Source organism: Hylobates moloch, unplaced genomic scaffold (genome assembly GCF_009828535.3).
Source record: "Hylobates moloch isolate HMO894 unplaced genomic scaffold, HMol_V3 SCAFFOLD_15, whole genome shotgun sequence".
In the NCBI taxonomy this organism is placed as follows: domain Eukaryota; kingdom Metazoa; phylum Chordata; class Mammalia; order Primates; family Hylobatidae; genus Hylobates; species Hylobates moloch.
Genome location: NW_026652290.1, coordinates 20,388,830 through 20,410,488, shown reverse-complemented (window position 1 = coordinate 20,410,488; position 21,659 = coordinate 20,388,830).

Genomic DNA, 21,659 nt, shown 5'->3' with positions numbered 1-21,659 from the left:
AACATTTAACTTAGAAACTAATCAATCAATAATTTCATATCAACTGTCAATGTTAGGGATGCTGTCATATTTTTATATAAAGTATTACAAGACCCAGCTGTGGTTCTGAACAATGTTTATATCATATTACATGTTTTTCTTCCATGTTCATATACTATGAACAAAAAAATGCTTCATATACTATGCTTTGTCACCCCAGTATCTCATTTATCTCATTTAGCAGGTGATACTAGTAATTATAATAGTAACAGTTAGAATTTATTGAGTGTCAGGCATTGATAAAAGAAATAAAACTTATTAAAGCTCAAGTATATGTTGTTTCTTGGACTAGCATTTTATTTATAACATCCATTTTACTAAAAATGTGTACAACCTATCTATGTGTATTTTCAAAGTGTACTAAAAAATGAAATATTTATTGGCTACCATACAGGTATTATATTTTCCCTTGTGCCACTGCTTTTTGCTGGAAAAACTACTACCAAAACATCTAAGTAATGAATATGCATCTGGTCTGACATCCTTCCAATCCCTGTGACTCATTGCTGCAAGTCATCATTTATAAGCTTAAATTTGATCAGTTCATTTTCACTCTCTCCTTTTGAAACCTTTCTTAGAATAAAAGAAAAACAGCACAGCTGCAAATGTTGACTGGAATGGTTCCTACCTACATTTGCAACCCATCTTACACAATTTTCCATTTCTCTTTCCGCTTGAGCCACTGCCTTTCTTTGAGACCCTTTTATCAGCCACAATCTGTCATGACACAGGGATCTTGGGCATGTTGCTATTTTGCTAACTGTAATAATATTATTAGTAGTACAAATAGATAACATGTGCCAAGTGAGCCTCATTATGTTTCAGGCACCTACAAAATGATGTACGTGGATTATATCACTTAATCCTCACAATGGCCATAAAAGGGACCCATGAATGCTTAGATTAATCTTCCATATCCTCTCCATTGGAGTTAAAATCTTTGGCTCAATCAGACCTCCTTCCAAGTGTCATTTCTTCAGGAATATCTTTCAGCTAATATAATCTCAAAATGCAGTTTTGGTCTTCCCTACATAGCCTTGAACACCAAGTGCTATCAGCAAGAAAAATAGCTTTCGTTGCTCACCACTGAATTTTCGGTTTCTCATCGGACCTGAAACATAGACAGTACCAATAAATGGTTGCTTTAGCAAAAACGTATGTCAGATATATGGGGCTTAAAAAAGGTTAACACATGCTAAGACTTTGTTTATGTCTTCAGCCAACATTGCTAGAAGAGCTTGCTACACATGCTCTTGAGGGAATTCATGTAGAATGTGGTAATGTAATCACCACACCAATTGGTGGGTGATATAAATCATAAATTCTTGTTTTGGGAAGGAAGATAAGTTTTGAATTGCACTATATAAAATGTATTCTTCTTTCTCTAAATACGTGAACTACTACATTTTAGGAAATCTGAAATGCCATCAATTTTAAGACTCGCTACTCTTTTATATACTCCTTAGAGAGAAAAAGACTGCCAATGAAAATACATGTTGCTTTCTTGTCAGTTTGAATGTTGTAGATTTCACCAATAGCATAATATTTTTACATTCATTTATATAATGATATGTACATTGACGAAAGAAAAACACAGGTGAAATAAATCAGTTAAGCTATCTTTAAAACCCCTTTGCGTTTAGAATCCTGTTCTTCTGTGCTAGGTTTCAACCCAGAGTCCTTTGTGACCATGTCTTTCCACATTCTACTGTTCTCAGGGACAACAAAAGCATTGGTACTAAAGAATTTCCGAAGAGAATACTCCATTTCTGTCTCTGCTCTGTTTGCTTCATTGCTTGTATTGCCTTGTTTTGTTTTTCCAAGCTGATGACATCTACTCTGCAAGTTTTCTTGCAGATGTTGATTTATATTTAGCAGAAAATTCAAAAGAAGACTTTTGACCCTATCTAGGACTCATACACCTACCTTAAATGTCCTTAAACAGTTTATTGACTAAGACAGTGTGAAGTCACATTGTGAAGGCTAAGCCAGCAGAAATAACAAGTTTACATGTATTTAAGCAAGGAAAACTATGTCTTACATCTCTTTGGGTTGACTACAACTATAAGATAGAAAAAAACATGCTTTATGGTCCATTGAAATAATATATTTTGTGATTGTATATATCAACTGTGTGTCTAGAACTATGATACATCTTTGCAATGTTTATTTCTTTAGTCATTATTTCTCACAACTCAGGCCAGATAAGCTTATTATCTCCATCTTACAGGTGATAACAGGGAGGAAGAGATTCATCAACTTTCCCAAAATGAAGTATTTAGTAAAAGAGTTGACATTTAAGTCCACTTCTGTAAATATCGAACAGCAAAAGTATAAACTTATTAGGTGATTGTAAGCATTAAATAAGGAAATAAAGTGCTTGGCACAATACCTGGAAAATAGTAAGCATCTGATAAATATTAGCCTTTTAACATTGTTAAATATATTTGTTCAACAAGTATTTTTTTGAGCATCTTCAAAGATGAGTTACTGTTCTAGGCACTGGGTATACATAATTAAAAACATTTAAATTTTTAAAAAAGCAGTATTTGCTCTACTGAGCATTCATTCAAGTGGATTGTTAATAATGATGTATCTTTTTTTAATTCTAAGAATTTAGTCTGAAGAAATTATACCAGATCACCTTCAATTCAAGGTGTGATAGGAATGTTTAGGCACTAAACAGACTTTCTACCAATTTATTAAAGTATGCGTATTTATTAACAAAATCAAACTCTTGGTAGACTGTTTCAACAGATTTAGTTCACTGTGAGAATGATTTTTTGTAAGAATAAATAATGTAAATGGCTACAACATGTACAATTGCACAGTGAAAAGATTTCGTCATTGGATTTTGGAGAGTACTTCTTAATTTATGGGTGAAATGACAAATAAAGACTGTTCTATTAAAAATTACACTCATTCCTGCAAAATCAAATTTATGTGGCTGGAGAAGTAAATATATCTAAATTTTCCTAAGGCATCTGAAATTTTTTAGGGCACAGTTATGTATAGGAAATGTCTTTATAGGCACAGTTTGATGTTTTGAAAATAATATGTAATACAAAACACCATTAGTATCAAGCCTAAATTGTATTTGTACTGCCTTTGTAAGAATCATTTCAGTATCCGTTAATTCATTGCTACAGAATCGGTGCTGATTTACAAACTTCAAGTCAGAAGCTACTGAGTTTTCATTTATTTGACGTTAACGTTCTAAAAGATCTATGTTCAAAACAAAATTATTTTCACTGCAAACATTTGATTTTTATAAACAGTAGAAAATAAATGTATTTCTGGTTTTTGTTCCCTGTCAATTGCGCTCCTATGTGGTGTTATTTCTCACACACGGTTTTTTTTTTTTTTTTTTTTTTGATGGAGTCTCCCTCTGTCGCCCCAGCTGGAGTGCAGTGGCACGATCTCGGCTCACTGCAAGCTCTGCCTCCTGGGTTCACGCCATTCTCCTCCCTCAGCCTCCCGAGTAGCTGGGACTACAGGTGCCCGCCACCACGCCTGGCTAATTTTTTTGTATTTTTAGTAGAGACGGGGTCTCACCGTGTTAGCCAGGATGTTCTCGATCTCCTGACCTCGTGATCTGCCCGCTTCGGCCTCCCAAAGTGCTGGGATTACAGGTGTGAGCCACCACATCTGGCCTCACACACGGTTTTTAATACATTCTTTGGCCTACTCGTAGGTTACTCAATTTCACCCATCTTTTCTTTGCCAGTGCTACATGACTGTAATTACTGTCCTGCAGAATAACATGTATTATTTGATAGGACAGATATCACTTTGCAAATTTAGATGTATAATATAATCTTTAAGGGCACGATCTCTGGGGCCTTGTTGCTTGGTTCTTTTTGTACTGGCTGTGACATTTAAAACAATGCTTCAATTTTCTCTGTCTCAATTACTTCATCTGTAAAATGACAGTATGATATTGCCTTTTACATAGTTTTGTTCTGAGGATTAAATGAGATAATTTATGAAAAATGGCACAATACTGGCTTCCAGATAGGCACAGTATAGTAGCGTCACCTATAATAATAATTATTATTATTTTGCTGTTTCAAAAAAGTTCATATGTTTCCTAACATATTAACACTGTTAACCTTCAAATATAACCCTATTTGGACTCTAATTCTTATCGCATTAAATTTAGAGATTAATAAAACATGGAAAATAGAAAATAAAATTGGGAAAATAGGAATCCTTGCAATAATATTTTCTCACACAATAGATTTTTTTTGTACTGATTTCTTCCTCAGAGATGTTTTTTTTTTTTCTAAGTTTCTGGACTGAGTTAATAGTTTCAGCTTTTCTTGTTAGAAAAAAATCAATAAAGCATAAATATGTACCTATTTGACTTTTTTATAAAACTATGGATATGTACCTATTTGACTTTTTTGCTCATATTTTGCTTTATTTCGTAAGATGAAAATAGGATAGAAGAAGGAAGAGAAAGTTAAGGAAAGAAAAGAGAAAGGGAGGAAGAAGAAAAATATGAAAATTTAGCATTATAAATCATTTGAAATAGGACTTCTAAGAGCTGTACGTGGGAAATTATTTCATTTGACTTTATTTATTTGCTTCTGGTTTTAGTCTTCTTTTCTAGGTGCAGAATCTTAGGCTTGAAAGAGTAAGGTCTTCAGCTTCATCTCACTTCAGACTGAGTCTGATGGTTCTGAGCTTTACACTGCTCTGTCCTAGTTCCTTACTTTCTAAAGAACCTATAAGAGACATTTTGAGTTACTCTTTGACTTGAATAACTTGTGGGAATATTCCTTAACTTCCTAATTGGCAGGATAGCTTGCTTTACCTTTGCTGTTAAGTATAGCTCAATTGCAGTATGCTCCCATAACAAGGTCTACATATATGATGCTTTACAGAAAGTTTTGGGATTGTATCCACACTAGAAGTGGGTATTATTTGGCAAAATGTTCCATGCTTCCTAAAATGAAGCAGTGTTTTTACGTAATGGGTTCACAATTGGATATGTATTTGCATATACCTATGCCGATAACTAGCTTATTTTCTGAAAAGAATTTTTAAATTTACATTTTTAAAATTATCATTATCTGCCGGGCGCTTTGGCTCACGCCTGCAATCCCAGCCCTTTGGGAGGCCAAGGCGTGCAGATCACGAGGTCAAGAGATTGAGACCATCCTGGCTAACACGGTGAAACCCCATCTCTACTAAAAATACAAAAAATTAGCCTGGCATGGTGGCGGGTGCCTGTAGTCCCAGCTACTCAGGAGGCTGAGGCGGGAGAATGGCGTGAACCCGTGAGACGGAGCTTGCAGTGAGCCGAGATCGCGCCACTGCACTCCAGCCTAGGCGACAGAGGGAGACTCCGTTTCAAAAAAAAAAAAATTATCATTATCAGGAGCGAAAATGTAGCTTTTAGATTCCAACCTATTTGAGACACACTATTGTTTCCACCCTCTTCACAAAATACTATTTCAAAATATATATAAAAACAGTTTTAAATCCATGTTACTACTCTATTAATTTCTGTGTTATATAATCAATAGCAAGATTATTTTTGACATTTTAATTCAGAAGTATAACCTGATTTACTGCTTTACTGAAAAACATAACTTTTATTTATGTCATAGTTTGGCAATGTGGTTTGTAAATATTTTTGATATACTTTGTAAATAACATTTTATAGGCTCTGAAATAAGAATATATTCACTACAATTCTGTAATATAGCATCCTTAATCTAAAGAAATTTAGTACAAGATGCCATTTATAGAATAATTGTGATACCCATTACAAGTTTAAATCTCCATAATAACTTGATAATAGTCTTGTGATAGATATGTATAGAAAGGCTGTACTTACAAAGTATACTGCTGAATGTTGATAATCATCCCTACTCATTCCTCCTCACCTCCCACATGGACAAAACTAAGAGAAAAATTGTATGTTATAAACACTCAGCAAATAGGTCTTTATTTATTTTCGTCATTCAGGAGAGAAAAACATTCAAAAAGGAACTAAGGCAATCTTAAATAGCCCATAGAAACACAAAAAGCGTAAACTAGATAGTCATTAAATATTCTGGCCTTACATTTTCTATCAGACATGATTCAATTAATTTTTGGAATGTACTTTTTATGTTATTTTTAATCACTTTATAACTTTTGCAGAGTAATGCTACTGTTTTACATTTATCTAGTGAGTTAAATGTTCTTACTAGAAGTATACTTTTATTCCAATTCAATGAGATTTCATTCTTTTATATGAAAAGGTTATGCCCAATTTCCTCAAAGTAACTTGGTTATTATTAATATATTTCATTTCAAATATAGGGTGTGATAGTTCTAACACCATGGCTTAAAAAGTCAGTGGGGTTGAGATAATGCAATTACCTTGTTTTCTTGCATGAGTCAACAAATAGAGTTCATTAGAGGGTTGAATCTCTGTATAATAGGAAGCTGTTGTGAAATGCAAAGCATATTTAAAATTTCTCATGCTTGCCTGCTCAGAGTGGTATATTTAATAAGCTCAAAATTTCAAGTTTAAAAATATCAATGATATTTCTGATTCCTTTATACTAAACATCTTGCTTAATCAAAAATTCATAAAAATCATCATATTTAGCTAAGTAGAAATGTAACAGGCCAATATTGAAGGGTCATCTTAATTAAAAGGGCTACTCTTAGCAAATTCACTATACCGTGGATTCTTTTTAATCAGATCACTGTCAAAACAGATAAGCATACTTTTCTTTCTCATCCTACAAACCAGACACATAAGAGTTCTTATAGATCAGTTATTTATATTAATATTTTTGTTTACATATATGTTATGTGGATATTTGAGTGATAAAAATATTCCTTATTATAGATGTACTCAGAATGGACTGTGGGTTACATTAAATCTATCTCCTTATACTTTGTATTTTAGTTGTTTAGAGAAAGAGTAACAGAAAGATTTGTCTATACCAATAAAACATTGCCTTTTAGTTTTATATGCTACACGCAGAAAATATGTGATCATTACTTATCATTATTGAACTAATAGCAGAAATTAATGTATTGGTTATGTCTTTACTTCTTTTTTCTTTATTTTAGTATATTTCATTATCAAAAGATTATGCATTGTGAGTTGTCACCCGTTTAAATCATCCAAAGTTTTCTAGAATCTATTTGTTTGTTTAAATGCATGTTATTTCTGATGGTAATGGATTCTATAATAAATTAATCCCTTTTCTATTGGTCCAAAACTTACTTTCTCCTAACATCAAGCTCTGACTTCTAATTTTTATTTAATCTTATGGTATTATATAAATTATATAAAATAAATTATAGCAATTGTGTACGACTATAAAAATATCATATATAATTGATTTAATTAAACTGGTATTATTATCAAACAACCTTAGCATTGCTGTTAGACAGATGATTTTCTGTATTTAGGATTCTAGCCATCATTAGTTTAGTATTGCTAGAAGTTCAAGGTATATGTCATTTTTAGTATTGTAACCTCACCACTTCGTAACATACTAGACTTTATTCAAATGTGTATAGTCTATTAATGATTTAGTTATTGCTTTGGGCATTTTTTTCTCACAGTCCCATAAGAATATGCAGCATGTTTTATCAATAGATGATTCAATAATTTTGGTACCGCTTTTAATATGTTTTCTTAGAACACTCTACTTTGTTTGAACTGATCAATGTCTCTCCTATTCATATGTATTTCTACATAAATGGAGAGTCAAAATTATCTAAGAATGGATGCTCATGTGAATGATATAAATGAATTAAAACTGAATGAAGAAATGAATCAATAATTCTCTAATTATACCATTAATCCTTGATATTTTCTTCCCTTGCAGTATGGTCTAGGTAAAAGTTTTAGTGTCCTGAATTTGCAGGAGTACTTCATGAATGGAAGGAGGGATAAAGATATTGATGAATGAATATATAACTGAAGCTATATGAAGGTTTTGTGTCAACCTCCTACCTGGGAGGACCCAGTTGTCCAGCTTTAGAGATTCTCAGCCTTGCCACTATTAACATCGTGAATTGAGGAACGTTTTGGGCTGTCCTGTGTGTTGTAGTTTCTTAACAGATTAAGAAGTATTATATTCACTCTTTATTTCCAAACTTTCATGTGTCTTTCTTACTCACATCAAAGCCGATGAAAGGTGGCTGTGTTCTTGGTCACCACTGGCCTGTTCAGTATGACTTTGCATGACCTTTAAACAAATGTTAGGTTTATTGTTTAATTTTATCATTATAATCATTTTATATAAATTGGATATTGGATCTTCATGTAAGAAATGAAAGAATATGCACAGATAGGATAATTGACCTAAGAATGTTTAGCTGAGCAATACAACAATTTCTTTAAGGAATAGCTGAGTAATAAAACTTTAAAATACGTCTCATGATGTAATTTCTTTTCATGAATTGTAGACATAGCTTCAATTCTTTTAATTAGTTGGATTCAAGTCTTCAACATCAGTTATGAGATCACTACAAATCTCAAAACTGGAATCAGGACAGTGGGTAAAGAAAAAGGTCCTTTGCGTGGCCACTCAGTCACTCTAAATGTAACCTAGTGCTTCTCAACCAGGGGGTCTTTTGCCCCCCAGGGAAAATTTTCCAATGAATAGAGATTTTTGTCGTCATCACAAGTTGGGGTGGGAGTTCTACTGGCATCTAGTGGGCAGAGGGAGGCTAGGCATGTTGCTAAACATCCTACAACGCATAGGACAAACAATTGAGAACAAAAAATTGTTTGACCCAAGATAGCAATAGTGACCACTGAGAATCCTTAAAACTGAATGACTAGGTCCTCTAAAGTAGGAGGTGGAAACACAACCTTCAATATAGCTACAGTTTACATATTCACTCACCAACATTACTATCCATCTTTATGCTCATAGTTATTTGGTGTAATTACTAAGGGTAGGATAATTGGTGTGAATATATTTGAATTTTATTCCTGATTTTACCACCTATTGGCTTGGTAACCTTGGGCAAATCACTATGCTTTACTGACTTTTAAAATGGGAATGCTGTAAAACAATTTCTAAATTATGGGGCTGTTTAGAAGATAAAATAATGCATGCAAAGTACTGAACACCAAACCTGGAGAGTAAGTTCTCCATAAATTACAGCTATTATGTTAATTTTATGTAGCAATGGTTATTAAGATGTATCAATTGTGGTGTGTAAAATATGTAACTTTTTTGCATAACTCTAATTAATTTCTGCCACTAGCTCTTTTAAGACTTTTTAAAAGAAAATTAGCCATTTGCTAATAAACTGAATCCATTAGTTTTTTTTTAACAGATCAAGTGTTATTATTTCCTTCCTTTGTTTTAAAAGTTGCATGTAAGTTTCTGACTCACATCACGGCCTATGAAAGGTGGCTGGGTTCTTGGTCACTATTGGCCTGTTTTGGTATCTTTTGCAGCATTTTTATTTTCCTGGTTCCTATTCAGTAAGAGCCATTCTGCTCCGACATGTGGAAAACATTTTTTTTTTCCAATCTGGGATCTGATAAAAAAAGTCTACACACATGATTCTGTCTGTTCTACATCCTAACCCTGATGTCACTCTCTACAGCTCTAAGATCTCCATAGGGATCTTTTGGACATTATCTTAATTTTGTCACTGTGGGAAACTTAGTAGGGCAATCTCACATCTGGACCCAGTGGACAATTATGTCTACTTTATTGCTATAGCAACTTACATGCTGGGAAGTCTAGAACCGCATGGTTCTTGTGGGCTCAGATATGCTCTGCTCTCAAATCCCAAAACTTGTCTAGAGATTCTGTTGTTCCTCTTTGCATGAAGCTCAGATAGGTTAAAATGCAAGACAGAAAGCCATCAGAGATCTATTCCCAAACCGAATTAATTCTTCTGCTCTTCTCTCTGATTCTTCTCATGCCCCAGCTCAAAGATTGGTGGAGAGAAGCTTATCTACTCATTCTGCAGCATCCCAGTGGCTTGTGAATTTTCCTTCCACTCCTGTTGTTTGTGTTAGGACTTCAACATTTGAAAACTCAAAAGCCAAGAAATCCTTCTTTTTTGTTTTTCAATGTCTACTATGGCTTCCCTTAATTGGTGGTAAAATAGCCTAAGGTCTTATGGCAATGAAGAATGGAAAATGTATAGGTAAACATATCAGAATATTACCTGATAAGTATATCATCTTGCTCTCCTACACACTCTACTTCATAATAAGCAAACTTTATAGGCATAGTGTTTGACTTTTAAAGATCTAGTCATTTTTAGATTTGTCAATTTTGGTGCAAGGTTGAGATGGAAGATAAGCTTTCTCTGAATTTGGCAATCCGTTTTGATTTTAAAGTGTTATGGTTAATTCTGTTTGATCTTTCCCACTTCTTTTTTTCTCAAAATATAATATTATAGCCTCCCTGCACATCGTATCTTCCTCATACTGCCCTCATAACTTTCTGTTCATCTATTCTCTCCTGTTTTCATTTTTAAGGAGATAAATGGGCAGTTCTGCTCGAGTTCTTCTTCAGGGCAGCAGCTTTCAAACAACTGAACATTTTTATCTGTTGGTACAGTAAGAAGGCTTGGGGTTACAAAGACATGTATAGTTTTAAGAAATTTAATTTCCAGATCCACATGTACTATTTCTTAAAACTAACCTACCTGAAAACTGTCTAAAAGCTGTAGATTGTCTTTTTCTGCCTTGTCTTTCACAATTGCCCTTCTCCCATTTCAGACAGGAAAGACACAATGCTCACTCAGCTATCATCTTTTCACTGGCAGAAGATGTAAAGATCTCCAGGGAATCAAACAAAGAGACAATTTGGAGAATGCTTTGTAAAGTATACTCCAAAGAGCAAAGCAAAGAAAATCTTAGTAAGAAGTATTGAAAGGAGCAGTCTTACTTTATCCTGTTTACGTATCTCTTGTTTACACATCTGTTTCAGCTAGACTGAAACAGGACTCTGACTCTTCTTACCAAAGCTTTCTTGGGGTATACATGTGTTTGGGTGTTTGTGTATGCCTATATCTATATACACACATATAACATATACATGCATATGTGTCTGTAATCTCTTTACCTATCTCTAGCTCTCTAAATATGTATACATGTATGTATACTTAAAAGTATACTTATCTCTTAGCCTTTCTATCTCTTTGTCTGTGTAATTAGAATTCAGTAGTGAGAATGTTGTATCCCACTGTCGATGACTGGTTTTTACCAATGCAGACATTTTCTCTAAATTGAATGAATGAGATAAACCTGTTTTTCTAAAGTTTAATAAGCAATATATATTTAAAGGATATACCTTACAAAATTTGCCAAAAAATGCATCTTCCACAATTATGTGACATAATCATAGCTACTGCTTTGGCCTGAATGTTTGTGTTGCCTAAATTAATATGTTGAAAGCAAATCGACGATGTAACAGTGTCAAGAGGTGAGGGATCCTGAGGGAGACACAGGAATGAATCCTTAACCATGAGAGCTGCTGCGTGGGTTGCACCCAGGAAAGTCACAGGGGCAGGGCTATGTGGAGCTTTGGGAACCCGACCCAGTGTATCCCGAAAGCAAGAAGTTGGGTCAAAGATTATTCTCAGGCTTTAGGATATAATGTTGTCTGCCCTATTTGGTTTGGGTTTTGAACTTACTTGATACCAATTACCCATTTCTTATTTATTTATTTATTTATTTTTGAGACGGAGTCTCACTCTGTTGCCTGGCTGGAGTGCAGTGGCACTATCTCGGCTCACTGCAACCTCTGCCTCCCAGGTTCAAGCAATTCTTCTGCCTCAGCCCCCCAAGTAGCTGGGACTACAGGCACATGCCACCACACCCAGCTAATTTTTGTACTTTTAGTAGAGACAGGGTTTCCCCATGTTGGCCAGGATGGTCTCAATCTCCTGACCTCATGATCTGCCCTCTTCAGGCTCCCAAAGTGCTGGGATTATAGGCATGAGCTACCATGCTTGGCCCCAATTACCAATTTCTTAGTTCTGATTTCTGCATTTTAGAACTGAGAAATATCTACCCTCTGCCTTCCCCACCATCATATTTTGGAAGCACATAAGTTATTTGATTTCACAGATTCCCAGCTAGAAAGCAGTTGGCCTCCGAATAAAGCACACCCTGAGTGTCATCCATATCTGATTTAGATATTTAGATGAGACTCTGGACTTTAGACTTTTGAGTTGATGCTGGAGTGAGTTATGACATTTGGAGCTATTGGGGTGGGGTGGATGCATTTTGCATCGTGAGAATTTTGGGGAGCCATGGGCAGAATTCTATGGTCTGAATGTTTGTATTCTCCCAAAATTTTATTTTGAAACCTCATCCTGAATGTGATAGTATTAAGAAGTTGAGTTTTGTGGGATGTGATTAGGTTATGAGCATGGAGCCCTCATAAAATGGGATTAGCGCCCTTATAACAGAGGCTTTGGGGAGCTTGTTCACCCTTTCTTGATTTTGTGCTTTCCAGCTTCCAGAACTGTGACCAAAAAATATTTCTATTATTTATAGAAATTTATTTCTATATTAGTCAGGGTTCTATAGAAAGACAAAATCAAAAGCATGCATAGATAGAGATAGATGAGAAGATTTATTAGGGGAACTGGCTCATGCAGTTATGGAGGCTGAGAAGTCTCACTATGGCTGTCTTTGAGCTGAAGAACCAGGGAAACCCATGTTGCAACTCTCAGTCCTAGGCAGAAGACCTGAGATGCTGGAGGGCTGCTCATGCAAGTTCCAGAGTCCAAAGGCCAGAAAACCTAGAGTTTGGATGTCCAGTGGCTGGAGAAAGAAAAGGTGTCCTGGATCCAGAAAATAGAGTAAATTGGCCTTTCCTCTGACTTTTTGTTTTATCTGGGCCCTCATCTGATTGGATGGTGCCTGCCCCCACTGAGAGCAGATCTTCCCCCATTCAGTCCCCCAACTTATATGACAATATCCTCTGGAAACACCTTCACAGATACACCTCAAAACAATGCTTTACCAGCTATCTAGGTATCTCTTAATCCAGTTCTTTTTTTTTTTTGAGACGGAGTTTCACTCTTGTTGCCCAGGCTGGAGTGCAATGGCGTGGTCTCAGCTCACCACAACCTCCGCCTCCTGGGTTCAAGTGATTCTCCTGCCTCAGCCTCCCCAGTAGCTGGGATTACAGGCATGTGCCACCACGCCCGTCTAATTTTGTATTTTTAGTAGAGACAGGGTTTCTCCGTGTTGGTCAGGCTGGTCTGGAACTCTCGATGTCAGGTGATCCTCCAGCCTCAGCCTTCCAAAATGCTAGGATTACAGGCATGAGCCGCTGCACCTGGCCCAATCCAGTCAAGATAATTCTAAAATTAATCATCACATGCCACCTAAAATTCTTATTATAACAGCCAGAATTGAATAAGAAAGATGCTAATTTTAAAAGGTTAAGAGATTACCTAGTTTTTAAATGATTATACGGGATATAAGACCATTTTTTAATTGACAGATAAGAGTATATATATTTATTGTGTACAACATGATGTTTTAAAGTGCGTATACATTGTGGAATAACTAAAGCTAGCTAATTAACGTATGCATCACCTAATTAACATATGCATCACCTCACATTGTTATTATTTTTGTGGAGAAAACAAGATCCATTCTTGCATGTTTCAAGAATACAATGTATTATTATTAATTCTAGTCATCATGTTTTAAAACAGATTTCTGTTTTTTTTTTTTTTTTTTTTTTTTTCGAGACACAGCGTTACTCTGCTGCCCAGGCTGCTGGAGTGCAGTGGCAGAATCACAGCTCTCTGCAACCTTCGCCTCCTGGGTCCAAGCGATTCCCCTGCCTCAGCCTCTCGAGTATCTGGAATTACAGGCATGTGCCACCACGCCTGGCTAATTTTTGTATTTTTAGTAGAGACAGGGCTTCACCATGTTGGTCAGGCTGGTCTCGAACTCCTGACTTAAAGCAATCCACCTGCCTCGGCCTCACAAAGTGCTGCGATTAGAAGCATGAGACACCCCACCTGGCAGATTTCTTGAATTAACTCCTCCTATCTCAATAGAAATTTTATATCCTTTGATCAATATCTCCCCCACCCCTTCTTTCTGTCCCAGCTCCCGATAACCGCCATTCCACTCTCTACTTCTATGAGTTCAACTTTTTCTGATTCCACATACACATAAAGTGAAACCATGTGGTATTCGTCTTTCTGTGCCTGGCTTATTTCACTTAAAGTTATGTTCTCTGGGTTTATCTCTGTTGTTGTAAATGATAGGAATTTTTTTTCTTTTTTTAAGGCTGAGTAGTATTCCACTGTGTATAGTACCACATTTTCTTTATCCACTCATCTGTTGATGGACACTTAGGTTGATTCTGTGTCTTGGCTATTGTGAATAATACTGCAAAATCATGGGAGTGCAGGAGTCTTTTAAACATACCAATTTTCTTTTTCTTTGGATATATATTAAGTAGTGAGATTGCTTTTTGAATGAAAGGGCATATTGTGATTCTTAGATAATTTTCCTGGGTCATAAATGATCTTATTCTTATAAGATCATTATATCTTATAATCTATTATTCTGTATCTGAAGTTGTTCTTTAAATGCTTTATTTCACACTTGCCCACACTGGAGCTCAATTGCCATTCATCTTACCCTACACAGCTCCATGAGTTCTTCCTGCACTTTACTCCCACTGATTCAGCATTCCTTTGCTTAGAATAGCTTGGATAATTTACTGTGTACCCCCACTTTTAGGTTATTTATAAAAATCTTTAAATAAAATTACTGTCAAACCCAGGGATGACATTGTTAAACTCTCCCACCCAGTAAAGGATTAATTTGGCTCTGTTCTTTTTCTTCTAATTGTGTCTACTCCTTATTGACAGTGATCAATAGGTATTTGTTAAGCAGCACACTATGTGCTTAAAAGTACACCGGAGTCTTGGGACATATCGATGAATTCAAAGACATTAAAAGGATTCTACTTAATCACAAGGCAATTAAACTTTATTTGCTTTTTTAACAGTCTCAATAATGAAACTTTACTTAAGAACATGCAATAGTTACATTCACCGTTTACTCTTCTGAGTCTTCCATTAATGAATGGCCTTATCTGTGTTTTCTATTGACAATACACAGGCAAACTTCAACTTTTCTTCTAAGTTTTAAGCAGTTATCCAATTGATACTAAAATTATTTAGAGCCTATATCTAAAAAATATGAACCTTTTAAAAATATTACTGAGAATGGGAAAAGGCGGTGTTCTACTGTGGGCTAAGAGTCTTTCTCACATTAAATCGGTGATTCTCAAATATAAAATTATGGAACAGGGCTAGTCTCCCGATGAAAGTTTTGCCAGGCCAAAGTGAAATAATAAAAATAAGAACATTAACCACAGTTTAACAAAAAGTTACGTTTATGTAATTGCCATGTCTATCCTAATGTCCTTCTGATTTTTGTGTGTGTTAATATATCCTGTCTCTACTGATGATGTGGTTATTGGACAAGGAACGTGGGCATTTTTAATGTCTGTAGTTGGTGTATCAGTCCATTCTCGTGTTCCTATAAACAACTGCCCAAGACTAGGTAATTTATCAAGGAAAGAGGTTTAATTGACTCACAGTTCCCCATGGCTGAAGAGGCCTCAGGAAACTTACAATCATGACAGAAAGGGAAGGAAACACATCCTTCTTCACGTGGTGGCAGAAAGGAGAAGTGTCAAGCAAGAGTGGGGAAAACCCCTTATAAAACCATCAGACCTTGTGAGAACTCACTCACTCTCACAAGAACAGTAGCATGGGGGTAACTGCCCCATGATTCAATTACTTCCCACTGGGTCCCTCCCAGGGCATGTGAAAATTATGGGAACGACAATTCAAGATGAGATTTGGGTGGGGACACAGCCAAACCGTATCAGTTGGTTAATGGGAAAGTTGGCAAATGTATGCTACTCTTCCTCACTTCTTTAAATGTTATATGGTATGTGGGATTCTAAATATCAGTAACATTGATTTATATATCAATAAGCAAAGAATTTTAACTCTTCAGTGGAGCCTTGGTTATAAGATCTAAGTAAAGATTGTATGTCCCCCAATCCCACAGTGTTTTCCCATGTTCTTTCCCTATGGCCCGCTGATGGCCAAATCATATACTTTAAGGTGAAAATATATGTTAAATCAACAACTCAACTATATAACTGCTTCACAAGGAAGATTAATCTGCAAAACTCATATTGCTCTAACACTTGGCTTCAAACTATCAATAAATGAGAGCTTTCTCTGTGCTGATAAATCATTGTTATACGCATTTGTGTACATTCAAATCCCTTCTTTTCACTTAGCAAACAGGTCCTTATAGGGAAAAATACTTTAACTTGGTAAAGGATAAATATATACATGAAAGTAGAATTCATGTAGTGATACATAACTCTACTGTGGGCTGAGAGAGTCCTTATTTGTTATTTTTTCAACAAATTTTTCTAATATATTAACTAGGTCCCAAGCACTTTGCTAAATTCTAGAGAAGAATGAAGCTGGGCCGGGTGCGGTGGCTCACGCCTGTAATCCCAGCACTTTGGGAGGCTGAGGCAGGCAGATCATGAGGTCAAGAGATCAAGACCATCCTGACCAACATGATGAAACTCCATTTCCACTAAAAATACAAAAATTAACTGGGTGTGGTGGTGCATGCCTGTAGTCCCAGCTATTCCAGAGGCTGGGGCAGGAGAATCACTTGAACCCAGGAGGTGGAGGTTGCAGTGAGTGGAGATCACACTGCTGTGCTCTAGTCTGGCAAAAGGGCAAGACTCAGTCAGAAAAAAAAAAAAAAAAGAAAGCCAGACATAGTCACAGCCCTAGCTTAAAGAATAAAGGGGAATACAGGTAGCCATCCATAGCCTTACAAGAAAATACGCATTTGTCACTGTGGAGAGATTTCTCTCTCTCTCTCTGTCTCTCTGTGTGTGTGTGTGTGTGTATGTGTGTGCATACACCTTCTCTGTGTGTGTACATATTATGTACTCACATAGACATGGAGAGAGAGAAAAAGAGAGAGACAGAGAACATGCAGAAATCTGAGGAATGAGTAAAAGTTAACAAAAGGGGAATTCAAAGCAGGGGAGGAAAAGAAGGCCTTGAGGCTACAGGGGGAAAAGAAGGCCTTGAGGCTACAGGGAAACAGGTAAGCACAAGGGTCCAACTGAAGGCAGAAATGAAAGGTAAGCAGGGGTGATTCAATGTTTCTAAAAGGAAAGGAAAGCCTGTAAGTGTTTTGCTCAGGGAATATCAATATCTGATCAATGTGATGGAATCATAGCTCTGGCTGAATGCAGAGAATGGACTGCAGGGAAGCTGGAGGGTACATGTATGTAGATGATTTAGGTTCCTGTTGTAGATATATTAAGGGAAAAGGTTAAATCGCAGCTGAACTAAGAAAATTGGTGTTAGTGAAAGATACTAAGAAGTAAATGAGCTTGAATAGCATTTAACAAGTAGATTCAAGAGAATTTTTGATTAATTGGACAGGGGAAATAGGGAGATGGATATCAGGGATGACTTTTTTTTTTTTTTTTTTTTTTGACAGAGTCTCACTCTGTTGCCCAGGCTGGAGTGGTGCAGTGGCGCAATCTCGGCTCACTGCAACTTGGCCTCCCAGGTTCAAGTGATTCTCCTGCCTCAGTCTCCTGAGTAGCTGGGACTGCAGGCGTGCACCACCATGTCCAGCTAATTTTTTTTTTTTTTTTTTTTAGTAGAGACAGGGTTTCACCACGTTGACCAGGCTGGTCTCAAATTCCTGGTCTCAAGTGATCCGCCTGCCTTGACCTCTCTAAAGTGCTAGGATACAGGTGTGAGCTCCCACGCCTGGCCAGGATTGACTTTTACTCACTGACTTAGAAGCCAGATTCATACAGGTTCTATTACATGAGGAGCCAAGGCTTAAAAGGAGATCTGGATATAGACCATGCAGAAATTTGAGATATCCAAAAGACTTTGTCAAGGAGGCAGTGGATGTACATATCTTGGGCTAAAAGTAAGATCTGGCCTTAAGATATAAATTTCTTGTTTATCCACTTATAGGTGTCAGTTGGTACATATATGATTATCTAGGGAAATATTATAGAATGAAAAGAAAACAATCTTTAGAGGGAGTCTTGAGGAATTCCAATCAGTAGAGAAGGTAAGATTCCAAACGAGGCAGAAAATGGATTGCCTAACATAAGAGAAGAAACGTAAAAGATAAATGACCAGGAAGCCAAGGTAAATATAGATCCAGGCTAACAAAAGTAAATGCTACTTAGGGGCCAAGTAATATGATGGTTGGAGAATATCCAGTGGATTTAGAAAAATGTGTTTGGTGATAGTCATGAGACATTTGGAAGTAGAATCACAGATTAAATTAATGACTAGGTTGAGAAATGTATAAAAAGTCAGAAAATGGAGAGAATGAATACAGAGAGCTCTTACAATAAACTTGTCTTTGAAACTGGAAGTTCTCTAACTCGGTCCTTAATTTTCATACATTAGGTTTACTTTGAACGAATAAAATATAGAAGAAAAACTTAAGGAATATAAATGAAAATCTTTAAAGATTGTTAAATACCAGATTCCTCACTCTGTGAGTGTAGTTTTATTTAGCACAGGTCTTTTTGTAATTGGAATAGTTTTTTTAATAGACACCATGTTTAATCATCCTCAAGAATCTGCCACTGTGATTCAAAGATGTTTCATATTCCACTTAAAACATCAAGCATCTAAAATAAAAAGAATATACTAATTCACCTCCTGGAGCTTTGAGAAGTTTTAATAAAAACAACCAACACTAATAATGGACTCATTAACACTTGCCTTTGTCATCTATAAGCATCCCTGTTTCTATAGCCAAATATAGTATAACTTCCACCAGGAGTGTATATGTGATTAAGGCTGGAATTTCCTCAAGTTTGAAGCAAATCTTCAAAATACTTGTTTGTTCTGATTCACTTTTAGTTAAATAACCTCAAGAAGTTTATATGAAATATGATGGCAAATTGTACAATCATCACTAAAGTGTTACTTGATGGTTTCTGGAAATTGTCCTTTGCTAAAGTAGTTCACCCATCAGAAAGTTGCTAACAAAGACATGAAATTGCAAAATATGCATTCCATTGGAATAAGGAAGTGGTTTCGGTTAAAAATCAAACTATTCTATAGCAGAACGATGATACTTCGTGTCTATTATTAACACTTTAAAACTGAAGAGTTTACCCGGTGTTTTCTGAGCTCATCAGTTCACTGTATAATGGAGTATATTATGAAAAACTTGCCAATGCCAACAAGTAGGAAAATATATCCAGAGCTGAAGCTCTTTCCATGGAGGATGAGTAGAAAACATTATTTCGAAGACTTTTTTTTTCTAAAAATTCAATTTTCTAGTGATTGCTTCTTATTTCAAAAACAATGAAAATAACAATAAACTAAAATGTACAGAACACTTGCTATGTGCCCAGGAGTGTGCTGAGTTTGCATGATAAGAGCTTGAGCATTAACAAAAAACCAGATAACTTAATTTCAGATTCTGACCTCTCAGTCCTCTTAAATACAGTAACATCTGCCACCCATAAAGTTGTTGATATAAATGTTTTAAAAATTACCTACTTAGGTAATGACAAAACACATGTATAGGTAATTTAGAAAATAAATAATAAAATTAATAAAATAAAAAAATTTATTCTAATTGACAGCTTAATGAATACAGCTGAAAAACAATATGGCATTTTACATGTAATTATTAAGTGGAATGTGAATGACTGTACTAAAGACTGGTTGTCATTTTCACTTTGGGATTCCTGAACCCAGGCTCATATACTATGAATTGGCTCGCTCAGGATCCATTTTCATCTACCTTATCTTTTTTATGCAGATTCGAAAATGAAACTCATATTTTCCTACATACCTTCTAGTCAGGCATGACTTTGCAACACAATTCTGACTGTTGAGAATTTGGAAGTCTTTTAGGAATTAGCCGCCTATCTGCATAGAAGGATAATGCTTTGAAAGAAAGTTTTGCCCCTTCCATCCTATTCCAGTCTGGTCCTTAGGTATGGTGCTTCAGCAACCAATCATGACCATCGGTAGCATTAAAGATGTCAGAAAGGATAGAAGGGACTTGTTACTGATGACACCATGGTGCCATGCTACTAGCCCTGACCTTTTCATTATGTAAGATAAACAAAATACTCCCTGTTTAGGTAATTGTTACAGAAAGTTCAATTTTTTGTTACCAAATGCATTTTTCATATCTACAGAGAGTGATTTGTCTTCATGTGTCAATAATATTTAGAATGATGAGACCTTATATTCAGTTATTTAAATTCTGGGAATTATTCCAAAGAGATGGATTTATAAAAGACCCATGTGCCCTAAAATAAATGAGTTTGTTTAAAAAAAAAATTACATGCAAAAAGTATTTATTTCAGTATTATTTATAACACTGAAAAGTAGAAAAAACTTAAGTGGTAAGTAGGTGATGAAAAGTAAATTAAACAAGTTATGCTTATTTTATGGGCCATTATCTAGCAATAAAATGACTCTTAAAATGAGTAATGCTAAAAAATATTTCAATCCGAACAGAACATTAAAAATTAATATTTAAAATTAAGTACAGTATGATTAAAATTCCACATTAAAGCAAGTAATCCTAAGGTTTGTGTCAAGTTGATATATGTTATGGAATATTTTGTTGCTATTTCATTATATGTTTTTTCCCTTAATAGGACTACAGTAGGGATTAAATAGAAACCTGTAAACTTTAAAAACTTTTATTATGCCAAATTTTGAAAACATACAATAAAGGGAATGATGTGTGATACATTCAAATTGTTTCACATATATTCCTATACTTTCTTCTTTTTCCACTCTAGATTATTTTGAACCAGCTACCAATGTCATACCATACTCCTGTAACAATTTTAGTCTGTATCTTAGAAACAGGAGAATGCTTTTAAAAAAATAAACACTAAATAAACTCTATATCATCATCAGGCCTAGAATATTCTAAATAGTGTCTTAATATCATAGTCAAATATTCTATTTTTTCAAATTTCTATGATGGTTTCATAAATTGTTTTCTGCTTATTATATCAATAAGAAAGCAAATGCATTCCATCTCTTGCAAATGGTTGATGTATCACATTGCCTCGTATTACTTCTTTGCAATTTACTTCTTGAAAAAACTATGACATCTTTCCAGTAGAGTATCTTAAAGTATGGATTTAACAAATTGCAACTTTCTGGTACCATTTATTACATTTCTCCATCAGACATGGATGCAGTTTATTGACCAGAATATGATGTATATGGTGTTTGGCTCTTTCATGTTTATGTAGTATTAACAGTCATAATAATCAATACCAAAATCCACCTTTTATTAGAGATTACAAAAAGTGGTATTTTACTTTAAATATTTCTACTTTTATTAACCAGAATACCTGCATAAACAAAAACTTTATCTCTTCAACTACAGTCACGCATTGCATAACAATGAGGATCTATTCTGAGAAATGGATCAGTAGATGATTTTGTCATTGTTTGAACATCATAAAGTATATGCTTATGTAAACCTAGATGGCACAGCCTACCACACACGTAAGCTATACAGTATAATAGGCTAT